The sequence below is a fragment of the Zosterops lateralis genome, assembly GCF_965231275.1.
Source record: "Zosterops lateralis genome assembly, chromosome: 2".
Lineage (NCBI taxonomy): Eukaryota > Metazoa > Chordata > Aves > Passeriformes > Zosteropidae > Zosterops > Zosterops lateralis.
This window is the reverse complement of record NC_139763.1, coordinates 39292339-39305659: the sequence shown is the minus strand read 5'-3', so window position 1 is coordinate 39305659 and position 13321 is coordinate 39292339. Positions and strand designations below refer to the sequence as shown.

The 13321-nt window shown below is 36.9% G+C and overlaps 1 protein-coding gene across 4 annotated transcripts in view; it reads right to left on the bottom strand.

Moving 5' to 3' along the window:
• NALCN (sodium leak channel, non-selective) overlaps positions 1-13321 on the bottom strand; it is a 242598-nt gene that overhangs the window by 161603 nt on the left and 67674 nt on the right. The gene's annotated exons all lie outside the window — the stretch shown is intronic.

Genomic DNA, 13321 nt, shown 5'->3' with positions numbered 1-13321 from the left:
GAAGAAACACAATTAAACTGTGAAATTAAATTGTGAAATCTCACAAACTGCTGTGAAATCACAGAATTGTCCTACAGCCACCCGCTAGCTCTGCTCCACTACTGCTTCATTTCATGGAATGTCTTTGATAAAAGAGAGGGAGCATGAGGAACACTGCCCTTAGCAAAACATAGCAGCTGCTAGCAACATAAAGATAGAAAGCTGACTATCTGATCCTTTTCAGAAAGAAATAAGTGGTTCTGGGCAGAAATTCCAGAGACCAGGAGTTTCCCAAAAACATCACACCAGCCTACAAGAAGCACTGCACTGTTATTTCCCCATTGAATTTGCAACATCTATATTCTTTTTTCTGCTAACAGGGATGGGATGAACTTGGAACCAGTTTTGTCTCAGGGTGTCCCTCCTGCAGATAAATCTTCACTGATGAGAGGAAAGAGGGAAAAAAATCGATTTTTTTCTGTATAACACCTACTTTTGATAGCTCGGTGTCAAATGGTTAATGTGAGCATGGTGGGTAGGCAAAACTGTTAGTTTTTTTAGTCTTGGATTCCTTTCTTTTTCCTGCATATGGTTCTCAGGACCAAGGGAAAGAAATAAGAATAAAAGGAAAGGAAAAGCATTCAAGCACAGAAAGCAAAACCCTTTCTATTTCTTCAGAAGAAAAAGTGGTCTCTATCAATATTGAAATATTCATCAGTGATTACTTCATGGATATTTTGCATTTCAAAAATTCAAAAAGTAATGGTTCAATTGTCTAATAATATACTGTTGCTGAACTGATTAAATTATTGAACAAAACAGTGCTCTTGAGGACAGGCAGAGATTAAGGAAAAAAAAAAAAAGGAATCTATTAAAAGTTGCTGGCTAGGAAACTGTCATTAGTCATTACCAATGAGAAAGTCACAGTGAAGATTAGTAAAATAGAGGGGATGTCATGCAAAGTATTTATAACACATCACTGGGCCATCTGCCACAGTAAAGCAATACTGTGAATGGACAAAAATGCACAATTAACCCAATTAAAATGAGTTGGCCTGTGACACTAAAGTAAAAATGTCTCTATAGTTTTAACTGGTAGAGGTATTCTTAAGGCTATTAGAAAGCAACCCCTTTAAGAATATACAGTCTTGCTTCACATAAGCAACTAGAAAGCAATAAAACTTTCATTACTGACTGGTGCCAGGAACCATGCTGTTCACTAGCTCTGGAAATCCTCTTTCATACAGAATAAGGGATGCAGAATAAGGGATGAAACACCATGAAATGTTTTGCCTTCAAAAAGAAGAGTAGTTCTTACTTAACATCTACCTTACTGCATGTTTTTGCTCTCCTGTTTTTTTCTGATTATTTCTTTAATTTTGGACTATGTCTTCCTAAAGCCAATGAGTAAGTTATTAAAAGACTCTCCTCTCACAGCAACATACTCTGTTTTTCTCACCATGTTCAAAGCCATATGGAGGGTGAGAAAGCATCAAAATTTTAAGTGATGGTAGGATAAATCCCAAAAAAACCAGACATGGGAATGCAGCCATAAATGAAACCTAACATATGCCCCTCAGATCAAACAGCAAATTTATTGTTTTCCACAGATGTCTGTATTCTATCAGTGACATAGTGTCTTTTCCTACTAGTTCAAAGGGTTTAAGTAATGACAACGTAGTGCTAAGCGTCTCATGGTTAGGGCTTATGAGAACACAGATCCCTCTGCAGTGGGAATATGAGTGTCACAGGAATGAGGACTTGCAAACCTGCGGGCCTGGCTATTCAATACACAACAGGCCTCCCTAGTTCAGAACACAGTCACCTCTTGCCAAAGTCTTGAACATTGGCATCATGGTTTTTGCAATATAACTGCAGACATCAGCGAGACTTTTCAGCCATGAAAAAGCTTTGAATCATGAAGAGAGTTAAACACATGATTGTTATGACACAGCTTATCAGCTTAGGCATGTTGGCATGGGGAACTTGCTGAATTTGAGATATAAAAATATCTAGGAGATATTTGTGATAATTTTCTTATTTATTTCAGTGAATGGTTAAACCTTGATGGCATTCAGTATTAATTTGGGAGAAACTTCCTGATGACAAAAGAAGTAAAATAAAGTAACATGCTTTGAAGTTTTTTGTGTTTTGTTTGAACTTGTCTAATAAATTCCACACTTCAATGTTAAGATAAAACAATCTCTTTCAACATAAAATTACACAATGATAATTACACAAAAAAAAAAAAAAAAAAAAAAAAAAAAAAAAAAAAAAAAAGAGAAGAAAAACACTTCTCAGTAGAGATTAAAACTCAATAAATCAACATCATAACCTGCATCAATCTCAAATGACTACTTTTATCTAAGCAAGAAACACTGTTACCTTTGGAAATGCTTTACAGCTGTATATAGTTAATATCAAAAAGAAAATAAAAAAAGTTCAGAAAATAAAATACTTAGTGAAATACTGTGAAACAGATTGAATCTTGCTCAATTTATGGGATATTTTCACTTGCTTCATACTGCATAGGAAGATAGCAATCAGAGACAAACTGTATCCTTACTGATATTGCATGTTTAGTATATGGGGATTCAGCACCAAAGTGCAGGGGGCTTATTTCTTCTTCAATACATGTGCCTTCCATATCTAGAAGATGGGAACATTAGTCTGAAGGGGCTTGGAGAAAAAAAATTGTTTTAACACCTAAAATACTGTAATAAAAGAAAATTCTAATGGCATCCATGCCTAATCAGGAAGCAAGGTAACCTGTCTCTTCTATGCTCTACAGATGAACAGATTACCAGGGAAACAAAAAGAATTAGAAAAGCCAGGGAAAAAGGTGATAATTTTTCTTAGGGGAGTAAAATCACCTATCCTGCCAAAACCCTACCTTTTTCATAATTAAGAAATATAGAAGGTGTGTATTTTTTTTAAAAAAGGGACTCAAAGTTAACAGAAAAATAGTATTACTATGCAGGGATGGTCTTTAATGTACTGTATTTTATATTTATGCACATTTCGTAAATAGGATTTTCCTGATTTTCCTGTAAACAGGATTTTCTGCTTATATCTGTGACTCTGACGCCACGATGCTCTGTGACATCATCTCTTTCTATAACCAGTTCATTCTGCAAATGGACATCATGAGAATGGGTGTCCACTGAATAATGCTGCATATTTATAATGTAGTTTTAGAATTAAAGGAGCAGAGCTAAAAGGTCTCATGGAAAATTCACTGATTCTGGAAACAGAACCCTTTCCTCCTAATTTGATGAGGCATTCTTACTTCTTGATTCAAAATCCCATATTATTTGGAGAGGAGAATGTATGATGCTAAGGAGTTGTCTTTCCTTTGTGCTATGTGTACCTATTTCAAGTGAGATGCAAAAACTGAAAACTAAGTTTAGCTATGCATTAGCATCAGCAATTTCTGCATGCGTAATTTATGTTTATTGACTCCCTTCTTACATGTTAGGATTTTCTCAGTTTTCTTGAGCCTGCTGTAAAGCTGCTGAAGAAGAAAATTTACAGGAGGGCGAGCTTATGTAAAACAAACCCCAAAAGTTTTCTTTTTTAATTTCCTGTTTTTCTTTTTAATCAGGAATTATTCAGGCAAGTAAAAAATCCATGCGTGTTATTAAAAGCTTAAACCACTACCCACGGCCACGCATGAAATGCACCAGATGCCAGGCAGTGACGCGCTCCTTTCCCTTCCTTTGCAGCCGCCGCTAGATGGGGGTCGTGCACCTCGGCCACATCTGGAACATCAGGCGGCGGCGGAGCGCCCACCCCAGGGAGCACAGACTGTGTCAACCTGTCGGCGCGCCGGCAAAAGGATTGATTCTCCTGTTTGCCGGCAAAACTAAGCTGCCTTCTGGCAGGTGCTGCTGTCTAATTTCACTCTGTTGTGCTGCACGCTGAAAGGCAGCCTTCCTTAACACGCCTCTGAGAGTGATTGCCCATGAAGCAATGACCTCTGCCTTAGCTTTGTAAATGTTACCGTGCCTCTTTCTGTCCCTGCTTACCTTCACTCATAAAATCACAAAGCTGCATGTTTCTGCAGGGCATGGGTATTTCAATTGACCAGCAAGGTTTTAATTTATCTTATCTTTGAGTATTAAGGGATTTGTAAAACACTGCACGCAGCCAGGGTTTTCCAAGTGTTTTCCACTATTGCTTCAGTGAAACTAGAAAGGACTAAGAATTGTCCAGAAATGCAAAGACAAAGTTGTTAACACCTCTGTGAAGCAGCTGGCAGACAGGACTGAAATCAACCAGAAGATCAAATCCTGAATGGTTTCATGGGGTTTTTTTTTTTGCTTGTCCCTGAGTGAGCAACCTATTTTACTTTCCCAAACCAACTCCCAGCAGCCAGTTTGCCAGCCAGCAGAAATTAGAAGGAAAAGGAAAAAACCTGCAAAATATGCCAATGCTCTCCTCCTCTGTTGAAATCTCAAACCCCAGCCCCATTTTCCTGTTACTGAGCTACTGATAAATGGATTTACAACAGCAGAAAAAACCCACACTTCAAATCTGAACACAGTCACTTAGAACATACAGTAGTGATGTGTCACTGATTCTTCATCTTGAAAATTCATTTGCTTATGAGAAGATGAAGCTTTTATGTATGAGAAAGGACTATAAACAAAGACTGCACAGATAAAAGCACTAATATGGAGATAAAGAAACATTGCAAATAGAAGTTCTAGGATCAATGCCATCTGATCTACAGACTTAATAATAAAAAGACAGAAAGTCAGTCAACTTCTGGAAAAAAAATGGAACTTGTCTGCACTGTTTGCAAGTATTTTAGAAATGTGTTTAATATTCAGAAGAGTCAGCTTACCAATATGAATGTAGCAGTGCTGGCCACATGTATTGACTGCACAAGGTTAAACAGGAGTGTGCTCTGGGTTACAAAGTCCATGCTTAGTTGTACCATTAATGTCTTACATGCAATAGTACTTAAGCTCCCTGATGTAATAATATTTTATGCCTTGAAAAGAGAAATCTGCTTTACATTTTTGAACAGGTCCGAGGTGTAAAGAAAGATGAACATTTTTCAGAATTACTTTATGTGTGCTTTGTTTATGGACATTTAGCCAGAATAGCATTTATATCTGCTTTTCTTTAACCATTTTTTTATTACAATAGCTATAGATTCACAAATAACAAATAGGGATCCAAAATGTCAACAGAGCTCATAAGCTGACTTTATGTGCAGAAATACTGTCTGCTTTTTCCTTTTGGCAATTACACAGCTGTAGAGCTAATATACTGTCTGCCTTATAATCACTTTTGTGAGTGTGGGGAGGCAACTCTACAACTTTAGTGGCAGCTGATGAGAATAAAGTAAATGCTGATCTTCACTCAGTGCTTGCTGGAAGCTCTGCAGCACAGCGAAGCCTCCCACCTCTCCTTTGTTTTAGAGGGTATTTTTAAGGATACAACTCTTTTTAGATCTCTGGGGTCTCATCCTCAACAGAACGGGCAGAGCTTCAGGCTGAAGCCTCGAAGTAGGACACTGCCATAGCCATGCTTTTCCTTATCAAACTGTAAAAATGCTCTTCAGATATAGAAACCAAGAATACAGAAATCCTCAGGCTTTAGCTTTAAGAGTGACAAATACTGCGAAGATGGGCCAACCACCACCTCAGTCTTTCCAAAGAAGCACCTCTGATTTGAAGTACAGTCATAGTGGAGTCAATGCCTGTTATAGTAAATGTTACGACAAAACTGTGTAACATTAAAAAAAAGTTCAATTGAGGAACCTCTGAATATCTATATTTAATAATTTATTTCTTTGAAAATGAACCATCATCTTTTTATAGGACTGTTATTTCTTTTAAAATGCCTTACATATCTAGATGCATTTATACAGTAAAAGTGAATGCCCAGAAACCAAAATTCAGAAATTCCCCCAAATTGTTACATTTCAAATTTAATAAACACTTGTAAGGGTCATCATATTAAAGGGAAAAGTATAGCGCAGAATTCTTAGTACAGATATTATGTATTTGGATTGTCATTCAGTCAAAGGTTGGAACTGACTATTAAAAACAAGGTAGTGATGGATTACTTTGTTAGAGAGAAAACAAAGTATACAAATCTTCTTTGACATAAAGCTTGTAAATTCAGCACTGAATTTTATACACTGTCAATCAAAACTATTCACTTGTTGCATTAGCTTTCCCAATAGTGACAGACAGACCAATCTAATTAATTTTAAGTACAATCATGAAACAGCAAAGCTGCTTGGTCCTAAAGCTGAATTTCAGTTTCATTTGGTTCCTCTGGGCATCACCTGTGAATTGTAGGTGCTTCTCTGAGGATGTACTTGCTCTCTTAAAATGAAGGGCCCCTTTCTCTTGAATTGGTAACATTTTCAAAAGCAGTTGCATGAGATTTTACCACAATCAGTGGTAAAATGGCTGTCATCTTAAATAAGATGCTTTTACAACCCCCTCCCCTCTCCAAAGAATCCTAATTTGATTTGCTTCAGCAACAGAGAACATCTGAACAAGATTTTATTCTTAAATAAAAGTTTCACCGAAGGGCAACAGTAGAAAATCTCAACTAACAAGACTTGCTGAGTATTCAGTGAACAGAAATAAGAGAGCAACAGCCCTTAGATCAATGCATTTCTCTAAGAAAAAATAACAGACAGTAAAGCTGGTTAAGTAGACAATATAAAAACCAATACGTGTTAGAAATCTCATTAGCCTCCACACATCTGAAAAACAGCAGCAAATATACAGTGTCAAATGCATCTTAAGAGACTAATGAAACTGAAGAGACCAATGACTTCCCTTCCTAAATGGAAGGAAGGAGCTCTATGATTGACTGTTTCAAGAAAACCCAAATGACACTCATTAAAAGACTTGTTTATCTATCAGTAAGTACTCCCTGGTGCTTTTTACATGCCAGTAGAAGGAAAATAATTCAACTACTTTGTTGATGTGAGGGAGTGATTTGCCCACTGTCCTAATATGTGCAGTTGGATAAAGTGTGGAGACACAGAGAAGTGGTTTAGCGAGCGCATAGCTCACTGAATCCCGCAGCAACTTGATGAGATGAGCATATTGTCCTGGTTCACAGATGACTGTGTTAAGTTAGGGACTCTGAGACTCTCCTCAAGCAGCAACACAATCAATGCCTAAGATGAAACTATTTCAAAGATTTCTGATTCTAAAAGAGCTGGCTATCAAAAGAGAAAGAACCTGATTTTTTTTAAATAAAGCCATATGTGTATGTCAGCAAATAGCCATCAACTTTTTTCCTTTTCTTTAGAAAACAAAATACTAAATTGAAAAGAAAACCAATTCCTGTAACATCTGACTTCTTTTATCCTGGACTGTCTTAAAGAAAGTATTTGCATGACCAGAGATCTACTGGTTATCAAAAGAATTCTTGGAAGAAAAGCACTAATAGACTAAAGCAGCTGGCAGGTTTATTGGGAGATGAAAATCAAAACCTTTGGCAAGAAAAGCTGTATAAACTGCCACATATTTCTTGGGAGAGAGAATTTCCAAAGTTTTAATACACTCTGTTTAAACCTTGTTTTCAGTATTATCTGCTTCTGCAGAACTCCTTTCTGATCTTTATGCACTACTGAAAATAATCCCACGCACATAACAGAAATTTCTGGGATTTCTCACTGTCAAATCAATGCGTGATTTTTTTTTCTTCAGATAGGCTTTTTTTTTTCTTTTTCCTCAGCATCAAGTTTACCTGCAAAGATGTTTATTCTTTGAGTAGGTGTGTGTCAACTTTGTGCTTTGACTCAAAGCTGCATTAATTTCCTGTAGTCCAACGATATTTAACATATTTTTTCTTCAAAGTTTTTTGCTAAAGTGGAAAATGCAGCATTTTTTACTGAGACACATGAACACGTGGTTTGAAAAAAAAAGGGCTGTGTATGAAAAAATAAGTTTTGGCATTGCTCAGTGAAGCAGTTTCACAAGAAATACACATCAGATCTACTCCAAGTATTTTTTTATCAAAGGATGAGCTAAAGAGACCTCATTTTCCATATGAAAATAATTTTCAGTGGGTGAAATAAAATCAGAGCTTTTAGATCTGAAGGTGCAAACAAGTGCTATGCATAAATTCAGGGTTGATTTTCTGCATGCCATTTACTTCACAGTGACTATCTCTTTGTCTACTCTTCAACTGAAAAAGAAAATAACCTTGGCGGTCTATCCACTCCCTCCACTGAAGTCAAAGGCACCTCTAAAAGGATATATACTGCTGAATGTTATAAACATGTTGTTATCCTCAGTAATATGTCTGCAAATCCTACCATGGCTTGGGTAGAAACTTTGTGTTACATTTTGGTCCCATATTTTTCATAACAAGAAACAAATCCTGATCCTAGTTTGTAAGTTCTGCCAGTACATTTCTCTAATACTTTCGAGAAGAAAATTATATTCCAAATTTTTAAATCGCACTGCCCAAAGTCAGGCATGTGAGCTGATGTTCAGATGGCTGGATATAGTCAGATTCTTTGAGATATGGAACGACACAAATTAAAATTTTTCAACCCTGGCCTAAATGCTAGTGCTTGAAGCATAAGAGGAATTTATCATTCCTTTAGTAGAAACAGAGTTAAATTTATGGTTCTAAGATTCTAACATTTAAGTCCCCATAAAACATAAAAGATGTTGGGGAAATGGTATATGTAATCAACATGGTGTTTTCAAAACACTTATTAAATTGCCACATAAAAAATAAAACCAGAGATTATTACTATGAGATGCATTCATGAGAAAAAAACCACAACTGTTTCCAGACCCATTAATTCTACCTCTAGCAAATGGGCTTTTTAAATGAAGACAAATACAACAGGAGAACCTCAAAGAAATATCTGCTTCCAAAACTGACTATCAGGCAGACCTCTGATACTCTGGCACTAAAACCCTTTCCAGTTACTTTCCTAAGAAGCTTGTAAAAGTACCAGCTAAATGCTGTTAGTAGGATTCATGTGCTTGAGTCAGAGGTAACTGTAATAGAGGAGAAACAACTGCTAGCAGCCAACAGCAAGCACTGGAATAACTGAGAGTTTGTCTCCTTGGAGCTCTTTAAGAACACATCAGCCAAGCATCTATAAGAAATTAGACAGGAACAGGCGACTCAGTCCTGGAGTGGCCTGGCAATGAGCTTGGCCACTAGGCCAAAAGATACCACATGGATATCTTTTTTAGGGTCATATTAATTTTCTCCAATTTTACAGCAATAAAGAATTTTCCAAAGCCAGTGCATCATCATATCTTTACTAGTTATTAAAACAAAAAATATATGAACATGGATAAAGTAATCTGTATTTGTTTAGGCTGCACATAGACACTAAAAAGAAATGAAGATCAAACTTCAAAAAGCACCTTGCATTAGGGTTTTGCCTGGAATGTTGTAGGAGTGGTGGTGCAGAGCCAAGTTCTGTTGCTTCTGAACTGGTTAAATCATATTTTTCAGCAAATAAAACATTTTTATTTTTCTTCCATAAAGGAAGCATTCATGAGTCATGAATGGATTGTGGTTCTAACATCTATAAAGTAAGAGATGTAAAAAACTACTGGGAATAAATAAAATATGCAGGACATAATCTGATGATAAATTAACTCTGTAAGGCTCTGGCTGTGTTAAAAGCACCACAGCCATATGACACAAAGTACTGATTTGCTATAAGCTGTCTCTGCCCCTTAAAATCACCCTTTTTTTGAGAGCCTCATTTTGTAATGAAAGGTTGAACACTTCAACTGGCATTGTCTGTCTGCACCCCAACTTGCACCAGAGCAGGTCTGCTATTCTATTTCCAGCATAAAGTTAGCCCAAAGGCATTAAACTGGTATAATTTCAGCACTCTGTGCCCACCCTCAGTGACAGTAACACATTCATGTGCCCTGCCTCATTCTGAGCAATTGAGTCTCATCACATGCCCGACCACAGCCTGAGGCTACTGCGAAGTGGCTTTCCTGTGGGCACTTTTGGAGTGAAACACTGCAGCTCCCGCTCCCTAACCCTATAATCGGATGCATGTGCCTGCACCAAGTCTGGCACCCTCCCACCCTAACACACACCTTCAGTACTACTCAAAACAGGCTCACATCTTCAGCATCTTCCACTGTCTGATATTCCCACATGCCATTACATTCCTTCTATACTGGGTTATGAAACCACATCTCTGGCAGGCTGCAACAGCAGGATGTGATACAATGTTCATGGAAACTTTGGACTGAAAAGTCTCATATTATTGATTTGTGTTTTAGGGTCATGGGGGAGACTCATGGAGTCAGTGGACATCAAAACCACCGCCTATACGTATGGATATTAACCATTCAGCTCTAGAATAAACCAGGCTTGATCTGTCAGTCCACATCACATTGTTTGCAGACTGAAGACCAATGCCAAGTAGATGACTGATTTTATTAATGGAAATTCTGCCTCTGACACAGTTCCACAGTTCACGTTTCCATAGAATATGGCTCAGCAGCACTGTGCATCCAAAACATACATGGCCAAATGTCTAAGTGTGAATACAACCAATGGCAGTATGAAGTTCCCAAGTTCAGCCTGCCAAAAAATAGAATGCACACAGGGCAAAACAGTGCTAAGTACTTGCCTCTGGCCATAAAGAAAGGCAAACGATAATACTAGCATTGAAACAAGTAGACATGAATTTGAGGTAGGCTGAATTTAGGTATTTTCTAATGATCAGAGGAATGAAGCTTTGAAAGAGTTTTTAATCTTGTTTTGCCTCTTTTTCTAAGTCGGGACTTCACACTTTCAAGAAGAATGGATATGACACAGTTCCCTATGGTCACAAGAAGGAGTAGACAAAAGCATGACCAAGGTTCTTTCCAGATGAAAACCAAGATTTCATCTGTAAATGTGATGATTTAGGCCAAGAACAAACCAAACCCTTAAGTTCAATAGAGCCCAATTGCTTTAAATAACACAGGCTGAATCCTCAAGCAGAAAATAGTACAAAAATAAAACTTCATTTTCACTGGCTTCCTGACAGAGAAGATTTCTAAGAATGCTTCTAATGAAGTTATGCAGGAAGGATTAACACTGTGGTCTGTGCAGAAAGAACTCAGCAATGTGGCTGATTTAATAAAGTACTGGACAACAGCTGGCAAAAGTAATTCTTTGGCATAGTGTCTGGTTTTGTTACTAAGTAAGTGTTTACTCTGAACTGCACTCAAATTCTCTAGTGAAAACTTAGTTCCTGAGTTGCACCTTCCCCCTTGTGCCTGAGGGCACTGTGGACACAGGTGTACTTGTGCATCTGTCTGTGGGAAATGAAATGCATATAAAACTAACAATATCTCTCTATCCTTTGGTCAAAAATGTTCCCTGCAGAAGTTCTAACAATTCGAACACTCTAAAAGCTGCTGTCAGCATAGTAGGTCAAATCTATTTGTAATTCTAATATTTAACTGAAATGATAGTCTACTTAAGGACTGAAGGCACCAAACATGCATTTAGAAGGAAGGGAGAAAAAAAAAAAAACCAAAGAAAAATAAAAGAGGTCACAGCTCTTGGAGATATTGAGAGTCCACCATGAAAGTATGTGTGTTATGGACTTCATAGCATTTCTAAGGAATGAATGAATCAGAAAGCATCTGGAGCAAGCCATGCTGATGGAGACTTGCTTGTCTGGTATAACATAAAGCACCATACTTGACAAATTTGGTAAAGTATTTGAGCAGAGAATCAAAACAGACAGGTATGAAGTAACTAAAAGAATTTATTTCATTTAGGTTTTTGACACCTGTGAAACTGCTGCAGAAAACTGGTTAACCACAGTTTGAGTAAGCACACAGTAGAAGAAGCATTGTTCAGTGGACAGAATGATCAGGTGAAACCCTGTAAAGACTAATCTTTTTTTAAAATAACCATACAGATAACCATAATCTGTTAAATTAATCCTACGACCTTCCCAGAGCAACTATTCCAAACCAATAATCTCCTGTGCTACTCCAAAATCTCTTCAGAATTTCTCTTAATGCTCAAATGACTGCAGTCAATATCCTCAGCTATTTCCAGAGCATTTACCATCTTGCTTTGTGAATGTAAGTGAAATACATAATCGTGGCTATGGTATAATAATGGTAGAGTGCTGAATTTTTAAATTTTTTTTGAAGTATGCAATTTCCATTCATTGCTACTGTCCCTACATGAATCCTCATTATTGCTTCATAGTTTTGTATTTGATAACAAGGACAAAAAGAAAACATCCAGGTAATGACAGAATCATGATTCTACATAAAAAAAAAAAAAAAAAAAAGAAAATAGGAGAAAGAAAACACATATAGACTTTGCTCTAGAGAAAAAGATTAAACAGTAATTCAACTGAAGCCTTTTGCTTCAAAGAGAGATGGTGGTAGACATTTAATTAATTATCAGTGAACCTCAGAATTCTAATTAAAATGCCTAAAAACATCAGACGTAAAACAAATGTAAGAAAAATGTTAACATGTACAATATAGCAACGGCTAATACAGAAGGATATGTAAGCAGTACTCATACCAGTATAAAACCATGCAAAACCTGCCATAGGCAGGTAATTAGAAGAAAATAATACCACAGTTTATCAGAAGAGACATACAGAAGTCCCGTTGTGACTAATCTATCTTATTTGAATTTTTCAGCCCCTGGGTAACTCCTGTCAAGATGAATCAGCTATGTGTAGAGTCAGCTCCTCGAGATATAGAACAGTTTTCTGAAATTTTTATCTTGTACATATTATCATAGAGCATCTATGCTCCATGAACAGTTAGATACCCCTGTCTCAGTAATGACTGAAAAAGTCTTCTGACAGTAGATTTGCTAACTATTTTCACCTTTTTTGAATTTTATGCAATAAATAATTGTAATTATTTCAGTATCATTAATTTAAAATGTGTGCAGCTTAGCTGGAAATGAGCTGAAAGTCATCCAAGTTCATTGTAGCTGTTTAAATTAAGTGCCAAAAGTTGGAGCTTGGTTACTGCAATATTCTTCATATGGGAAAGAAAAAGGTCATACTGCTGTATGGTTAACTCATTTTTGGATGTGAACAGAGATACTTAACTTGAGGGTTGATACAACAATTAAATGAGACATAGTAATTATCATAATGGTTCTCTCCACAGCAAGGTGGTGGCAGCATAGATTTGTTGGAAAAGTAGCGGATAACCTTTGAAAAGAATCTTTGGATGAGAGTGGAAAAGGCTGACTGTAGTATGGGAGATGTATGTTGACAATTCCCAAGATGGCCAGTCCCTCCTTCCCTGGAGACGGAATTGCGTATCTTCAAAAAGTCTTAAAATCTGCTCAATATTAATGAGTACCTCCA